Below are 17,296 nucleotides of genomic sequence, written 5' to 3' on the forward strand. Positions count from 1 at the left end.
GGCAACCTTGTCTTGTACCTGATCTTAGTGGAAATGGTTTCAGTTTTAAACCATTGAGAATGATGTTAGCTGTGGGTTTCTCATATATGGCCTTTATTATGTTGAGGTAAGTTCCCTCTATGCCTACTTTCTGGAGGGTTTTTATCATAAATGGGTGTTGAATTTCGTTGAAAGCTTTTTCTACATGTATTGAGATGATCATATGGTTTTTCTCCTTCAGTTTGTTAATATGGTGTAACACATTGATTGATTGGCATATATTGAAGAATCCTTGCATTCTTGGGATAAACCCTACTTAATCATGGTGTATGATCTTTTAACGTGCTGTTGGATTCTGTTTGCTAGTATTTTGTTGAGGATTTTTGCGTCTATGTTTATCAGTGATATTGGCCTGTAGTTTTCTTTTTTTGTGACATCTTTGTCTGGTTTCAGTATCAGGGTGATGGTGGCCTCGTAGAATGAGTTTGAGAGTGTTCCTCCCTCTGCTATATTTTGGAAGAGTTTGAGAAGGATAGGTGTTAGCTCCTCTCTAAATGTTTGATAGAATTCACCTGTGAAGTCATCTGGTCCTGGGCTTTTGTTTGTTGGAAGATTTTTAATCACAGTTTCAATTTCAGTGCTTGTGATTGGTCTGTTTATATTTTCTGTTTCTTCCTGGTTCAGTCTCAGAACGTTGCACTTTTCTAAGAATTTGTCCATTTCTTCCAGGTTGTCCATTTTATTGGCATAGAGTTGCTTGTAGTAATCTCTCATGATCTTTTGTATTTCTGCAGTGTCAGTTGTTTCCTCTCCGTTTTCATTTCTAATTTTATTGATTTGAGGGTTCTCCCTTTTTTTCTTGATGAGTCTGGTTAATGGTTTATCAATTTTGTTTATCTTCTTAAAGAACCAGCTTTTACTTTTATTGATCTCTGCTACTGTTTCCTTCATTTATTTCTGATCTGATCTTTATGATTTCTTTCCTTCTGCTAACTTTAGGGATTTTTCGTTCTTCTTTCTCTAACTGCTTTAGTTGTAAGACTAGGTTGTTTATTTGAGTTGTTTCTTGTTTCTTGAGGTAGGATTGTATTGCTATACACTTCCCTCTTAGAACTGCTTTTTCTGTGCCCCATAGGTTTTGGGTTGTCGTGTTTTCATTGTCATTTTTCTCTAGGTATTTTTTGATTTCCTTTTTGATTTCTTCAGTGATCTCTTGGTTATTTAGTAGTGTATTGCTTAGCCTCCATGTGTTTGTATTTTTTACAGATTTTTTCCTGTAATTAATATCTAGTCTCATAGGGTTGTGGTCAGAAAAGATACTTGATATGATTTCAATTTTCTTAAATTTACCAAGGCTTGATTTGTCACCCAAGATATGATCTATGCTGGAGAATGTTCCATGAGCACTTGAGAAGAAAGTGTATTCTGTTGTTTTTGGATGGAATGTCCTATAAATATCAATTAAGTCCATCTTGTGTAATGTACCATCTAAAGCTTGTGTTTCCTTATTTATTTTCATTTTGGATGATCTGTCCATTGGTGAAAGTGGGGTGTTAAAATCCCCTACTATGATTGTGTTACTGTCAATTTCCCCTTTTATGGATGTTAGCATTTGCCTTATGTATCGAGGTGCTCCTATGTTGGGTGCATAAATATTTACAATTGTTATATCTTCTTGGATTGATCCCTTGATCATTATGTAGTGTCCTTCTTTGTCTCTTGTAATATTCTTTATTTTAAAGTCTATTTTGTCTGATATGGGAATTGCCACGCCAGCTTTCTTTTGATTTCCATTTGCATGGAATAGCTCTTTCCATCCCCTCACTTTCAGTCTGTATGTGTCCCTAGGTCTGAAGTGGGTCTCTTTTAGACAGCATATATATGGCTCTTGTTTTTGTATCCATTCAGCCAGTCTATGTCTTTTGGTTGGAGCATTTAATCCATTTACATGTAAGGTAGTTATTGATATGTATGTACCTATTACCATTTTCCTAATTGTTTTGGGTTTGTTATTGTAGGTCTTTTCCTTGTCTTGTGTTTCCTGCTAAGTTCCTTTAACATTTGTTGTAAAGCTGGTTTGATGGTGCTGAATTCTCTTAGGTTTTGCTTCTCCATAATTTTTTAAATTTCTCTGTTGAATCTGAATGAGATCCTTGCTGGGTAGAGTGATCTTGGTTGTAGGCTTTTCCCTTTCATCACTTTAAATATGTCCTGCTGCTCCCTTCTGGCTTGCAGAGTTTCTGCTGAAAGATCAGCTGTTTACCTTATGGGGATTCCCTTGTATATTATTTTTGTTTTTCCCTTGCTGCTTTTAATATTTTTTCCTTGTATTTAATTTTTGATAGTTTGATTAATATATGTATTGGCATGTTTCTCCTTGGATTTACCCTGTATGGGACTCTCTGCCCTTCTTGGACTTTATTGACTATTTCCTTTGCCATATTAGGGAAGTTTTCAACTATAATCTCTTCAAATATTTTCTGAGACCCTTCTTTTACTATTCTTCTTCTGGGACCCCCTATAATTCGAATGTTGGTGCATTTAATGTTGTCCCAGAGGTCTCTGAGACTCCTCAATTCTTTTCATTCTTTTTTCTTTATTCTGCTCTGTGGTAGGTATTTCCACTATTTTATCCTCCAGGTCACTTATCCTTCTTCTGCCTCAGTTATTCTGCTATTGATTCCTTCTAGAGAATTTTTAATTTCATTTATTGTATTGTTCATCATTGTTTATTTGCTCTTTAGTTCTTCTAGGTCCTTGTTAAATGGTTCTTGTATTTTCTCCATTCTATTTCCAAGATTTTGGATCATCTTTACTATCATTACTCTGAATTCTTTTTCAGGTAGACTGCCTATTTCCTCTTCATTTGTTTTGTCTGATGGTTTTTTACCTTGCTCCTTCATCTGCTCCATTTTTTTCTGGCTTCTACTTTTGCTAAACTTACTGTGTTTGGGGTCTCCTTTTCACAGGCTGCAGGTCCATAATTCCCGTTGTTTTTGGTGTCTGCCCCCAGTGGGTAAGGTTGCTTCAGTTGGTTGTGTAGGCCTCCTGGTGGAGGGGACTGGTGCCCGTGTTCTGGTGGATGAGGTTGGATCTTGTCTTTCTGGTGGGCAGGACTGCGTCCAGAGGTGTGTTTTGGGGTGTCTGTGACCTTATTATGATTCTAGGCAGCCTTTATGCTAATGGGTAAGCTTGTGTTCCTGTCTTGCTACTTGTTTGGCATAGGGTATCCAGCACTGGAGCTTGGTGTTCATTGAGTGGAGCTGGGTCTTAGCGTTGAGATGGGGATCTCTGGGAGAGCTTTTGCTGTTTGATATTACGTGGAGCCAGGAGGTCTCTGGTGGACCAATGTCCTGAACTCAGCCCTCCCACCTCAGAGGCACAGGCGTGACATGCAGCCGGAACACCAAGACCCCGTCAGCCACATGGCTCAGAAGAAAAGGGAGACGAAAGAAAGAAAGAAAGAAAGAAAGAAAGAAAGAAAGAAAGGAAGGAAGAAAGGAAAAAGGAAAGAAGAAAGAAAGAAAGGAAGGAAGGAAGGAAGGAAGGAAGGAAGGAAGGAAGGAAGAAAGAAAGAAAGAAAGAAAGAAAGAAAGAAAGGAAGGAAGAAAGGAAGAAAGAAAGAAAAAGACGGGCTTCCCTGGTGGTGCAGTGGTTGAGAATCTGCCTGCTAATGCAGGGGTCACGGGTTTGAGCCCTGGTCTGGGAATATCCCACATGCAGTGGAGCAACTAGGCCCATGAGCCACAACTACCGAGCCTGTGCGTCTGAAGCCTGTGTTCCGCAACAAGAGAGGCCACGATAGTGAGAGGCCCGTGCACCACGATGAAGAGTGGCCCCTTGCTTGCTGCAACTAGAGAAAGCCCTCGCACAGAAACGAAGACCCAACATAGCCAAAATTAAATAAATAAATAAATAAATAAATTTTAAAGAAACAATAAAATAAAAGTTATTAAAATAAAAATTTTTTAAAATGATTAAAAGTAAACAAATTAAAAATTAATTTAAAAAAAGAAAGAAGGAAAGAAAGAAAGAAAGGAGAGAGCAGCCAAACCCAAAAACAAATCCACCATTGATAACAAGCATTAAAAACTATAGAAAAAAAAAAAAAACGAACACACAGAACCCCAGGACAAATGGTAAAAGCAAAGCTATACAGACACAATACACAATGAAGCATACACATACACACTCACAAAAAGAGGAAAAGGAAAAATATACATATATCTATGTATTAAAAAAAAGGAAGAGAGCAACCAAGTCAATAAACATATCTAACAATGATAAAAAACTCTAAATACTAAACTAAGATAAACATAAGACAAAAACAAATTAGATGCAGAAAGCAAACCCCAAGTCTACAGTTGCTCCCAAAATCCACCGCTTCAATTTTGGGATGATTCGTTGTCTATTCAGGTATTCCAGAGATGCAGGGTACATCAAGTTGATTGTGGAGATTTAATCTGCTGCTCCTGAGGCTGCTGGGAGAGATTTCCCTTTCTCTTCTTTGTTCGCACAGCTCCTGGGGTTTGGCTTTGGATTTGGTCCCACCTGCGTGTAGGTCACCTGAGGGCGTCTGTTCTTTGTTCAGATAGGACGGGGTTAAAGGAGCAGCTGATTCGGGGGCTCTGGCTCACTCAGGCTGGGGGGAGGGAGGGGTACGGAATGTAGGGCGAGCCTGTGGCAGCCGAGGCTAGCATGACATTGCAACAGCATGAGGCACATCGTGTGCTCTCCTGGGGAAGGTGTCCCTGGATCATGGGACCCTGGCAGTGGTGGGCTGCATAGCCTCTCAGGAGGGGAGTTGTGGATAGTGACCTGTGCTTGCACACAGGCTTCTTGGTGTCTGCAGCAGCAGCCTTAGCGTTTCATGCCTGTCTCTGGTGTCCTCACTGATAGCCACGGCTCGTGCCCTTCTCTGGAGGTCGTTTAGGCAGTGCTTTGAATCCTCTCTACTCGCGCACCCTGAAACAATGGTCTCTTGATTCTTCTGCGTGCCCAGACTTTTTCCTGGACTCCCTTCTGGCCAGCTGTGGCACACTAGCCCCCTTCAGGCTGTGTTCATGCAGCCAACCCCAGTCCTCTCCCTGGGATCTAACCTCCATAGCCAGATCCTCAGGTCCCAGCCTCCACCCGCACTGGCGGGTGAGCAGACAAGCCTTTCAGGCTGGTGAGTGCTGGTAGGCACCAATCCTCTGTACAGGAACCTCTCTGCTTTGCCCTCTGCACCCCTGTTGCTGTGCTCTCCTCTGTGGCTCCAAAGCTTCCCTCCCGCCAACCGCCGTCTCTGCCAGTGAAGGGGCTTCCTAGTGTGTGGAAACTTTTCCTCCTTCACAGCTCCCTCCCAGAGGTACAGGTCCCATCCTTATTCTTTTGTCTGTTTTTTCTTGGTTTTTTTTGCCCTATCCAGGTACGTGGGGAATTTCTTGCCTTTTGGGAAGTCTGAGGTCTTCTGCCAGTGTTCAGTAGGTGTTCTGTAGGAGTTGTTCCACATGTAGATGTATTTCTGATGTATTTGTGGGGAGGAAGGTGATCTCCACGTATTACTCCTCCACCGTCTTGAAGGTCTCTCCAAAAGTCAATTTTTTGAAAAAATTAATGAAATTGATAAATTTATAGCTAGACTAACCAAGAGATAAATACATAAATTACTAATATCAAAAATTAAAATGGGTCATCCTTACTGATCCCATGATATTAAAAGATGATAGCAGAATACTTTAAAAAATTCAATGCTCACAAATTTGATAACTTAGACAAAATAGACTAATTTTTTATAAGACTAAATATTCACTTAAGGAGAAATAGATATGCTGAACAGCCTTATGTCTATTTTAAAAATCGAGTCAATAATTTAAAATCTTTAAAAGAAAAAAAGAAAATCACTAGGCTCAGATGGTTTTACTGGCAAATTCAACCAAATATTTAAAATAAAATATTTAAAAGAAAAATAATACTAATTTCCCACAATATCTTCCAGAAAATAGAAGCTATGGGACACTTCCTGACTAATTTTATGTTAATATTACCACAATACCAAAACCAGATAAAGACATAAGAATAAAAGAAAACTACAGACCAATATCCTTCAGGAACATGGGGGAAAATATCCTGAACAAAATATTATCAATTTAATGCAGCAATAAATAAAAAGGATAATAACTCATGACCAATAGGGTCATTTCAGGAATGAAAGGCTGATCCAATATTTTCACATCAATCAGTATAATTTATTATACTACTAGTATACTATGTATACTAACTATACAAAGTTAAAAATAACTAGTAGTCAATAATATTCAACACACATTCATAAAAAACAAAACTCTCAAAAACCTAGGAATTGAAGGGAGCTTCCTTCCCTAATAAAAGGTATGTTTGAAAAACCTACAGCTAACGTGATACTTATTGGTTAGAACTAAACACTTTTTCCCCTAAGATCAAGCACAAAGTAACATATCTGATCTTACGAATACTATTCAACATCATATTGGTCATTCTAGCTGGTGTGACAAAGAAATAAAAGACAAAAAAATAAGAAAATGAGAAATAAAAGAAGACAAAGAAAAAAATATGCAGCTTATAAAGAAAGAAAGAAAATTTCTGTATATATGCAGATGAGATAATTGCTTTTGTAGAATATCTACAAATATAATCCTGGAATTAGTAGTGAAAAGGCATTCAAGATTGCAGGATACAAGCTTAATATACAAAAGGCAATTGTTTTCGATATACCAGCAATAAAAAATTTTACTTTGAAATTAAAATAAGCAATACCACTTACTATAGCATCTCCTCCTTCCCCACAAAAGTACTTTTCTAACAAAATAAACTGTATACTGAAAACTACAAAACTGTCATTAAAAACATCAAAGGAAATCTAAATAAATATAAAGATATTTCAGGTTCATGAATTACAAAATTCAATACTGTTTTGAGGCCAATTCTTCCCAAATTTAGGGTCCTGTTATGCCCTAATAGGACATTCTACAAGAGATTTTGAAAACAAGTTGGTACTAAAAAGTAGAGTTTTATTTTAATTCTATCAAAGCAGCATTTCATGACTTGAGTTGCAGCTATCTTTATTCTGTCTCTTGTTCCTTTTTAGAATATTGGGGATTTTGAGAATGAACCTAGCATTACCTCTTTTATTATTCTCTATTGTCACCTTGCAAACATGGCTAGGCCAGAGGTATCAGTAACAGCAAATGTGTTTTTCAGTTTATGAAGGATTCAGATGAGTTACCCTCATTAGTTTTTCTTTTTCCACGATTAAGTAGGCTGATTTTGTAAATGTCTCTGGAGCAATGTTAAAGTCATCTTGAGGTTGGCTCAAAACAATTCCAGCTACCTCCTAACAAAGTCTTCCACTGCTGACCCTGAATCCAAATATGTTAGAAGCCAATATTTCTTTTCAAGGATTTTATTTTCTATAAAATCACCATAATGCTTCTTAAAATACTGATCTGCTTTAAAAGGCCATTAGATTTCATAATTTGTGAGATGTGTGGGGTCATCCCAAATGCATGTTCCAAACAAAGTTTGCCAGGAATGATGACAATCTTTCTTACTTAAGAATATTTTGCCCTTAGGCAGGCTGCCTTCTACTAAAGGATGCCTATTTAATTGATTGATGCCAGGTGATTCTCCAGAAGAAAATGAGTTGTCTTGTTGCTGGGTTAAGCACTCTGGATTTCCTAAAAGGCTCTTGGGATGACTGGTTTTCACTCTTATCAGAATAGGAAAGTCCTGAAGTTTTGCCCTATCTATCTTTTACTAATGAAGGAATTATGAAAAATACCTCAATATGGAACTCTTTTTGAAAGGAAGCCAGAGTGGAAAAGGTAATAATTTGGTTTCCCTGTACTTTGTTCATCGGTATAAGTGGGCATTTTCACCTGTGGCTATTTCTCTGGGTTACTGCCCAGCACAGAACAGGTACATAGAAAATACTCAATATTATACATATATACATGTGTGTATTGTGTGTGTGTGTATATGTGTGTGTGTATATATATATATATATATATATACACACACAACGAGAATAAACAAACTACAATTATATGCAATAACAATGGTGAATCTCACAAATACATTGTTGAGTGAAAGAAGTATATACAAATTAATATATACTGTATGATACCATTTCTATAAAATTCAAAACAGTTGAAAAGTGATTTAGTCTCTTGGGAGGGTAATTATCAGAAGGGTCACCAGAGGGCATTCTCACAAGGGAACAATCAGTTTTCCTAATGTTACAATTTTTTATCTGAGTTCTGGTTTCATGGATTAGTTCATTTTGTAAAAATTTTTGGAGCTGTATTTTTTTGGTTTGTATTGTACATATGCTATATTTTAATTTAAAAAAATTACAGAAAGTTCCACCACTTTTAAATCTACCAATATCATTTGCTAAGCGTAAAAATTGCAAAATTCTAAATGCTTTTGTTGGCATTGTGCCAATGAGAAAATTAAGATGATTGTCAGATTATTCACATTCCCTATTTTAGCTTTACTCCAGCAATTACTAACATACACAAGAAACTTAATAAGTGGGAAAATTATTTAGAATACTAACTTAGGTTATACATTTATTGATAGTGAAAATTTGGAGGAAAACAACATGAATTAATACAACTGAAGATTTAGTGTGATTTTCTTTTCCTGTTTTGTAAAAACACAGAAACACATGAAAATTTTCTGTAAGTATTGTCTCCACGTGAAGACTGGGAGCTCATTTGTTTAAAAAATAAATTGGTGTTTATTCCTCAAACCTAATGTAAAAAATCAGTGAATCTGTTAAACTTAAGCATTACAATTATCAAAAAAAAAAGTATATTATTGTTTTAGTATCTATATAAAATGGGGTTTCAAATAAACTATTTCAAATCATACTAAAATTAATTACATTAATGTATTAAAGTAATGCCCCCTAGCATCTTATTATAAGAATTTTAGAATCTTTGGTCTTAAGAAACCTGTCTTCAAAACGTTTCTGCAATTTGTCCACTTCTCCCATTTCATTGCTATCAATGTAGTCCAAGCTTCCATAATCTTTCACCTAGATTTTTACTATAGCCTCCACATAGTTTTCCCTATTTCTGTCCCTGCCCTCCTGGCATTCTATTCCCAACAAAGTAGCCAGAGTGATTTTGTTAAAACATAATGATGTCACTGCCCTGATCAAAATTCTCAATGGCATTCCATCTTGCCCAGATTAAAAATCAAAGTACTTGTTATAGCCCTCAAGATCTCATGGTTCTCTCCACACCAGCCACATGGTTGATTTCCTTGCTGTTTCTCTAACCTGTGATACACATTCTCGCCTCAGGGACTTTGCATTTATTGGCCTCACATTATTTGCATGTTCCCTCACTTCCTCCTTGTTTTAAATATACTTTCTCAATGAGGATTTCCCTTACCATGCCATCCGAAATTTCATAAACATACCCCATTTCATAACTGTCTTTCCAGATTTATTTTTCCTCTATTGTTGTTTCATTATTTAATATAATACACATCTTATTTACCTTGTTAACTTCTGTTTCCTCTTCTAGAAAGAAAACTCCAGATAGGAAGGGGCTTTTGTCAGTTTTCTTTTTAACTATATCACCAGTTCCTAAGTCCTAGCCCTTAGTAGATATTTGAATGAAATTTAGGGAACATTTGAAAGAATACCTAGTAGTATTTTGTTAAATATAAACACTTTAGGCCATTTTTAACTTTTGAAAAATTATACCCAGAACTTCCAACTACTCAGTGTAAGAAAAAAATAAAAAGAGAACACTTCAAAAAAATACTAGAACTTGGGCTGTGAAGATAGATTTCTAGCATGAGAAAGATCACCAAAAATTAAAGTTACAGACTTCCAGTTTCCATATGTAAGGGGCTTGGAAGTCCATCCTAACAACAAGTAAGAAGTTTGAAAAACCTAAAAGTCAATAACTCTTCTTACATTCACCAGAGAAGCGAGATCACAGGGCAAACTTCTAAGTCCCAAATTGGAGAGACAGGCGGACACAGAGAATCACAACTTGAGCAGAAACCAACGTGTAGAAACCCCAGCAGGAACCAATACCAGGATAGGAAAACCTAAACTATAATTGATGAATTGCTGGAGGCTCAGTGTGGAAAATTCTGAGAGTCAAAAACTCCAGGGGGATCCAGTCGTAAAACCCACACTTTGTGATTTTTAGCTCCAGGCATTCTACCAGGTTCTCACGGTGAATGTCAGAAAGAAATCTACTCATGTTTCTGGGAGAGGGAGGGGAAAAGGAGCCATGCTGAAACACACATGTTTTTCTTAATAAGGTCTGCCCCCCGGAGAAACTGTTTTACCAGAGCCTAACCTGTTGGGGTTTTAGCAGGGCCTAACTGGCCACCCACCTGGGGGAAGAGCAATGTGTTAGATTGGTTATCCGCTTGGATTTTATAATCCTTCCAGGACCATGGCAGAGGTTAAAGTGGAGAAGAAAATCCTAAAGTAATGGCAAACTCTTTGATAATCGGGGTACATAACAGCAAAACAACAAGAAAGGGCAGAAGACCAAATAGCTAAAATGTCAAATACCTCAAATGTGCCTGAGTTTTTATACAAGGATGGAGAAATAATAATTTCCAAGCAGTGGTTGAGAAACAAAGAGAAAACGAACCTTACCTCCTGGCCCTAAAGTGTGTGGAAAGGTCTGAGACTCAATATCAGTCAGGCAAAGAGAAATATATATTCTGTGAAGAGCTTGAGAATGAAGGAGGGCTCCTTTATCATGGCAATAGGGTTCATGAGAGCACAGTGTGAAGACGGGGAAGGGGAGGAGCTCTTGGAGGTCATGCAAGGACGTGTTTTATGTTCACAGGTGACCTTGAGTACTGACTGGAAAATGAGGGAATACAGGAATAGGAAGTGCAGACAGTCAAACTGCCTGCAACACTTTATAAGAAACAGTCTTTATGGTCCCTTAGTGTATGGGGGTATCAGTGGCAAGGTCTCTAAAGTCTCAGGAAAGACAAATGCTTACTTTTTTAAAGCCATCTTTATACTTACGGTTGATCTGTTGACCATGAGAAGTAAACATGTGTCAGCTTGGGGTGTTCGGGGAAAGCTTTTTTTTTCTTGATAGAGCAGAACTTGCTGAGTTCCAGTGCTTAATTGTGGACATGAGGGAAAGATCTTGACCTCATTCACTGAACTGTTGACCTAATGTCAATAGCCATATACCCTCAGAATTCTTACTATGTGATTAAAAACAAAACAAACAAACAAACAAAACCCTACCTTTCTTTAAGGGGTTGTAGTTTGGTTTTCTGTTACTTGTAATCTGAGGCAATTCTATCTGATGTAACTTCCATGCTCTTTTCAGGAGGAATTAATTGTTCCCCTCTTTATACTTTTTCACTACATTTAATTTCTTTTCACACCTATCTTGTAATAGTTGTACAATGTATTGTTATTTGTCTTCCTCCCACATAGACCAGACATTCTTTGAAGGCAGAGAAGCCATTATATTTACATTTGTGTTCTAAGCCTATCTCACAGTATCTCGTCCATGATAAGAAGTCAATAGATATGTTGAATAATGGATGAATGGTGAATATACTGGAGACCTACAGTTTTATCTGGCCAAGAATCACTTCTGGGAATTGTCTTTGCTCTCATACATACATGGCCACTGTGAAAGTCTTTCTGCTAAATATAATAATCTTGAGCCCAGGTCACAAAGGACCGATTTAGAAATGGGGTTTTCCATACTACCGTGCCAATCACAGTCCTTTTTTTTTTTTTTAATAATGAACATACTGCAGTAACATTCGTTATTTTTTTTGTTGTTGTTGAGCAAAGAACTTTTATTTATTTATTTTATTTTATTTATTTATTTTTGACTGTGTTGGGTCTTTGTTTCTGTGCAAGGGCTTTCTCCAGTTATGGCAAGCGGGGGCCACTCTTCATCGCGGTGCGTGGGCCTCTCACTATTGCGGCCTCTCTTGTTGCAGAGCACAGGCTCCAGACGCGCAGGCTCAGTAGCTGTGGCTCACGGGCTTAGTTGCTCCGCGGCATGTGGGATCTTCCCAGACCAGGGCTCGAACCCGTGTCCCCTGCATTGGCAGGCAGATTCTCAACCACTGCGCCACCAGGGAAGCCCCCAGTCACAGTCTTTTTCTGGGCATTTGGAATACAGAATTGAGAGAAAAGAACACGTGGAATCATGGAAGCAGAACCATACTATTGACAGTATCTCAGTAGAAGAACTCATGAATTTTTTTTTGCTAAGTACCGGAATCTACTCTAATTCCCATGTCCCCTAATGCTTGGTTGATCAATTTCTCCTTGGCTTCAGAAGATAATAATGAACACTTTCAAATAATTTCCTTTGTGGCTTAAACTAACCAGAGGAGATTCCTATTTCTCACAACCAAATGAACTTTAGTAATTAGGAAACAATGAGATACAGGCTGAATATGGAGGATGGGCACAATTTCAATATCTGGTGGATATTAGGCATGGTAGGTATGAGAGAACATTATGAGGACAAACCTGAAATAAAACATTTTAAGGATTATGTCACAAGAGGTGGGGTCAGGTGAAAAGTTTAAAATACGAGCTTAGTTCACATTGTGTAGGGAATTGAATGCAAGTCTCTATTTAACATTACTTCTTAGGAGGGCAGAGCACTCACAACACCCAGTTCTTTGATAGATAAGCAAACCCCTATATGACCATATAAGCAACTATCACAAAACCAGAGGACTTGCCAGGGATTAAGCCAGAAATAGAACTCAAAAAATTGAGCTACAAGTCCCAATCTCTAACCACTAGCACCATTCCCTTCCTTCAGTACACTTAGTGTGAAATAGTTTTTTGGTTCCTTTGCATGCTTGCAGTCAACTGAAGTAGGGTGGAAAAAATTAAAAACAGGTCATGCACTAAAAATGCATTTTTTTCCTTCCATTTAAGGACCTTGAAATTAAAAAGAATAATTTAAGAAATTTCATGGAAATTAGAAACCCAAAATGTAGTTTTCTACTACCAGCTCTATTTTTTTTCTGTCCTGGAGCTCTTAAAAAATAAGTGTAAAAATTTCTTATCTGTACATGAAATTAGACTATTTTTCATCTCTTTGAGAAATGGCATTTTTTAGAGAGGGACTGTTAATAAGGAGCTATTTTCTTTAGATTCTCTGGTCAGGCAAACTTTGACAAGGCAAGATTATCAAAAAGATGAAACTGACATATTTTAAGTTACATCTGACTATTAATTTATATATTTTTTAAATTTTTCCAGAGTAAAGGTAAATTAGAATTTTTACAAGCAGAGAATTCAAAGGTAAAGGCAGTTTGGTGTCTAGAGGTTTAGTAATTCATGAAAGAGCCTCTTTTTTCCCCTTTCATTTCCTGTTTTTGAACTCCTTCCACTAGCACCATTCAAGCAAAGAGTAATACTGTGCTTCAGCACAAATGGCTAAAAGTGACATTAATTATTTTATTTATTTACTTTTTGTTTGTTTGGGCGGTCTGCCTTCAGACAGTGGGACTTGGCAAGCTGCATTGCCTTGCAGATGTGCTAACTTTAATTTTTTTCTGACAAGAGATGATAGTTTTAATAACGCTGACTTAAATTAGACAGGAGATTTGACTCCTGGAACACTAATTGAAAATATTTGTCTGACTCAAGGCTAAGCATTCAAAATAAAATTCTCTGTGGTCATATATTTATCACATTTTGAATACTTAGGTGGAAAACAAGTGATTAAGTACATATTTTAGAATTTTAACAAAATACCACCATACCAAAAAAATTCATTTTGGTGTTCAAAAAGATTGTTCTAGTTTAAAATGCTCTTCATTACATATGGCTGCTTTTATTATTAAAATGTGTATCATGTGTCTGTAAATATGTTTATGCTAATACTAAATAGGATCAAGAGTTTTGTTAATAGGAAACTGTAATGAATTCACTTTTTGGAAAATAATGAAGTCATTTCAAACTAAATATTTTCATCCCAGAAGGACTTAGTATAGAACAAAAAGACTTTTGATTGAAAAATAAAGGGTATAAAATGTAAATTTAACAATCATAAATAGTAATATTCAGCAAGTCCTGAACTTAAAAAGGGTCATTCTAGGGTATGGCCCTTGATTTCCCAGAGTTCATACCTAGAGTAATTTACGTTGGTGTTTCAAACCCCACATTCTTTTCCTCACCTCAGACCAGCTGAGCTTTCAAACCTTTGAATTCCTCTTTCATAATTTCAGCTCTTCATGGTGCTTTGAAATGCATATTTTCCAGAAATAGAGTATTAGTCACAAAGAAAGGAGTCAGTTTTGTTTCACCATCAAATTTTTCCCCCCATATTTAGGTTGTCCCATAATAACTGATCTTTGAAACAATAGAACTGGATTTCTAGACTCACTTCATCCTGGGTGGAATTTTCCGTATCCCTTTACCTGCTTAGATTCTATAGTTTTTGGTAACAACTTCTACATTGTTAATTTTAGGTCTTACCCATTCATAAGGATAGATTAAATTTTCAGATTAAATACTTTTCCATTGAAATGTATAATTTTATAATATTTCCTCAATGACCATTTTTGACAAGCATTTTCTGAAAATAATAAAATTAATTTGCCAAGCAGGATATCAAGAAACTGTGAACTTGTTAATGGCAAACACTTGTTTTTCCACTCTTTTTATCTCTAGGATGTAACTCTATGTGTATGGTAAACCCGCAAGCAAAATTTGTTGAATGCATAAATAAACAACACATTTTCTTAAAGTACCTATAATTTTTTTAAATAAACATTTTAAAGAATGTAGCATTTGACCATCACTGCTCTGGTTGCTACTGAAAACATAAAAGAATACACATTTTCACAGAACATAAAATTTCAACAAGAAAATCCACATACCAATGAAATTAATTTTGGTGTTGAAAGAGACTGATATTTTAAAATGCTTTTCATTGCATATTGTCTCACAGAACATCAGATTTAAAAAGAATATTGAAGATTTTAAAAATTCAATGAACTTATTTTTATAAATGAGGAACTGAGTATTGATTAGTTAATGGTGTTACCTGAATTCGATTATATAACAACATCCATTTGTGAAGTTGGTTTAGAATCTAAATCTCTTTAAACCATGTTAGTGAACTTTCTAGAATGGGAAAAATTCTTCCCTTTCATAGAATCTAGCAAAGCAAGTATAAAATTATTTCAGATACACACATACACACACACACAAGAAAAATAAATTCCTCTTAATTAAATTGTAATTTCCTAGTGACTGTATGAGAACAAAAACTTTAAAGAAATATAGTTACCTTTAGTTAAATCATATTTTCCTCATGTCTATAAATCAAACTTGCCAAAGCAAATATGAGAGAGAGAGCACCTTTATTCCTTAATCCCATTAAGAGATAATGATGATATTGGTGGATCCAGCTATAAATGAATTGTACATGCATGAGTACATATCATGTCTCTCCTACCAGTCTCCAGCACAGTTTACAGCTTGTTTTCCATTTCTCAAACAAATATTAGCAAAAGGGATGGGAGAAATCCATGATGTCACAGTACACAGGTTAACTTAAGATTTTCCTTAAATGTAGTTAGGAAGTACTGACATCAGTTATTAACCTGGAGATGTATTCTGACCTAAAGGAAAAAGATGACCTCAAGTTACACCATTAGGATGTAGTAAATCTTTAAAAATATACTCATGTAAATGAGTAGTACTTTTCTGGAAAATATGATTAAAATTCCTCAGATTTGCTCATGTTATTCAAGAAACTGTACCTCTCTTAGCCTGAATCTACAGGGAGAGACTTGACTTTGAATGAGTTCTTTGAATGTCTTATAAACATAGTTTCATTCTGCTTTGTCCCTGAAGGATTAGATGAGATTTAATCATTCCAAGTATTAATTTTCTAATAAAATTTTAAGCTTTTTCCCTAAAATTTATTATTTATTTAATATATAATTGTCTATGTGTTTTCAAATCACTGGTAGTATTTTTAAAGGGTGTTTGATACAGTTTATCCAGAGTCAGTATTCTTTCACATGCACTCACATTGTTAGCTCCTCATTTAAGTTGCAACTAGTATGTTCTGTCACAAAGTAGTTAATAAAAGTTGTTATGAAATAGGTTTTTTTTTGTTTTTTTAGATTATAGAACTTTGGAGGTACATAGTGATCTTGTTTTATTATGTTTGAAGCTTAACATAATCAAGATGATTTCATAACCCAAAGTTCTCAAGTCTTCCAGTAATGACCTTATATTTAAATATTCAAAAACACAGACAAGTACTACAATTTTCCTTGCAAGTACAATGGAAAGGTAAAACCACTCTCCAGTATCTTTGGAATGGATAGGGGTGGAGTGTGGGTGGGACACTTCCTTAATCTAGTCAGTCCAGTCTTAAGCTCTTTTCTGAAGTTTCTTGTATTCTCAGTCCTTTGACTTTCACCCCGTCTAGCTTATTTTTCCACACTTGATACTATCTGCTTGTTTGTTATGATCAGCAATTTCCTAAGGAATACTGGGTTTTGCAAATGAAAGGTGAGTAATAGATATCCTTGTTGTTTTAAAGTTCTGGAACCAGTCTCTGCCTGCCATCATGTTGCTGAGGCCTCCACAGTTTCCTCTTTCAGATGTCAATCCCAGCCCCAGTTCTGTACCCAACAGACATCCGTGGAAGACCTCCTACCTCATTTCTGTGGATTTATTAAGGAGACCCAATTAACTCTAGGTCTAATCTTCTTTGATCTAAATTATGTCCAGGGGGCCTTGCCTTTCAAAGCTAAACTTGATCTTTACTGTTTTTTTTTTCCTTAAGAAAGGATATGTAATTTTATCAACAAACCTATAAACTTATCAACCAGAACTTTCTTTATTAGATCATAAATATAGTTAGTTTAATGGGGGGTAGAAAGTTATGGAGAGTTTATAATAGTCAGCAACTACTATTTGAGATAATGGCAAAAATTAAAAGAAAGTAAATGTTAAAAGTAACTAGAATTATAACTTAAGTACATTGAAAGAGACTGTGGTCCATTAATTTGCATTCTTTCCATACTACGTCCAAATATTTTCAGAGATATATTTGTTAAACTAGTGCTTGATGATCCCTAGCAAACCTTTCATAATTTTTGATGTATTCTAATGCTTCAAAACTCTTATGTAAAATTTCCTCTAAATTAAAATCTCTCGTTTTATCTTATAGTTGGTGGAAATGAAGAACAATTGATCACCAACATTGATAAAATGGTTCTATAGACCACTTAATCCTTTAGAAATTTGCATTTACTGAGTAGATTAGAT

The sequence above is a fragment of the Balaenoptera borealis genome (genome assembly GCF_965194805.1).
Source record: "Balaenoptera borealis genome assembly, chromosome: 1".
Classification (NCBI taxonomy): domain Eukaryota; kingdom Metazoa; phylum Chordata; class Mammalia; order Artiodactyla; family Balaenopteridae; genus Balaenoptera; species Balaenoptera borealis.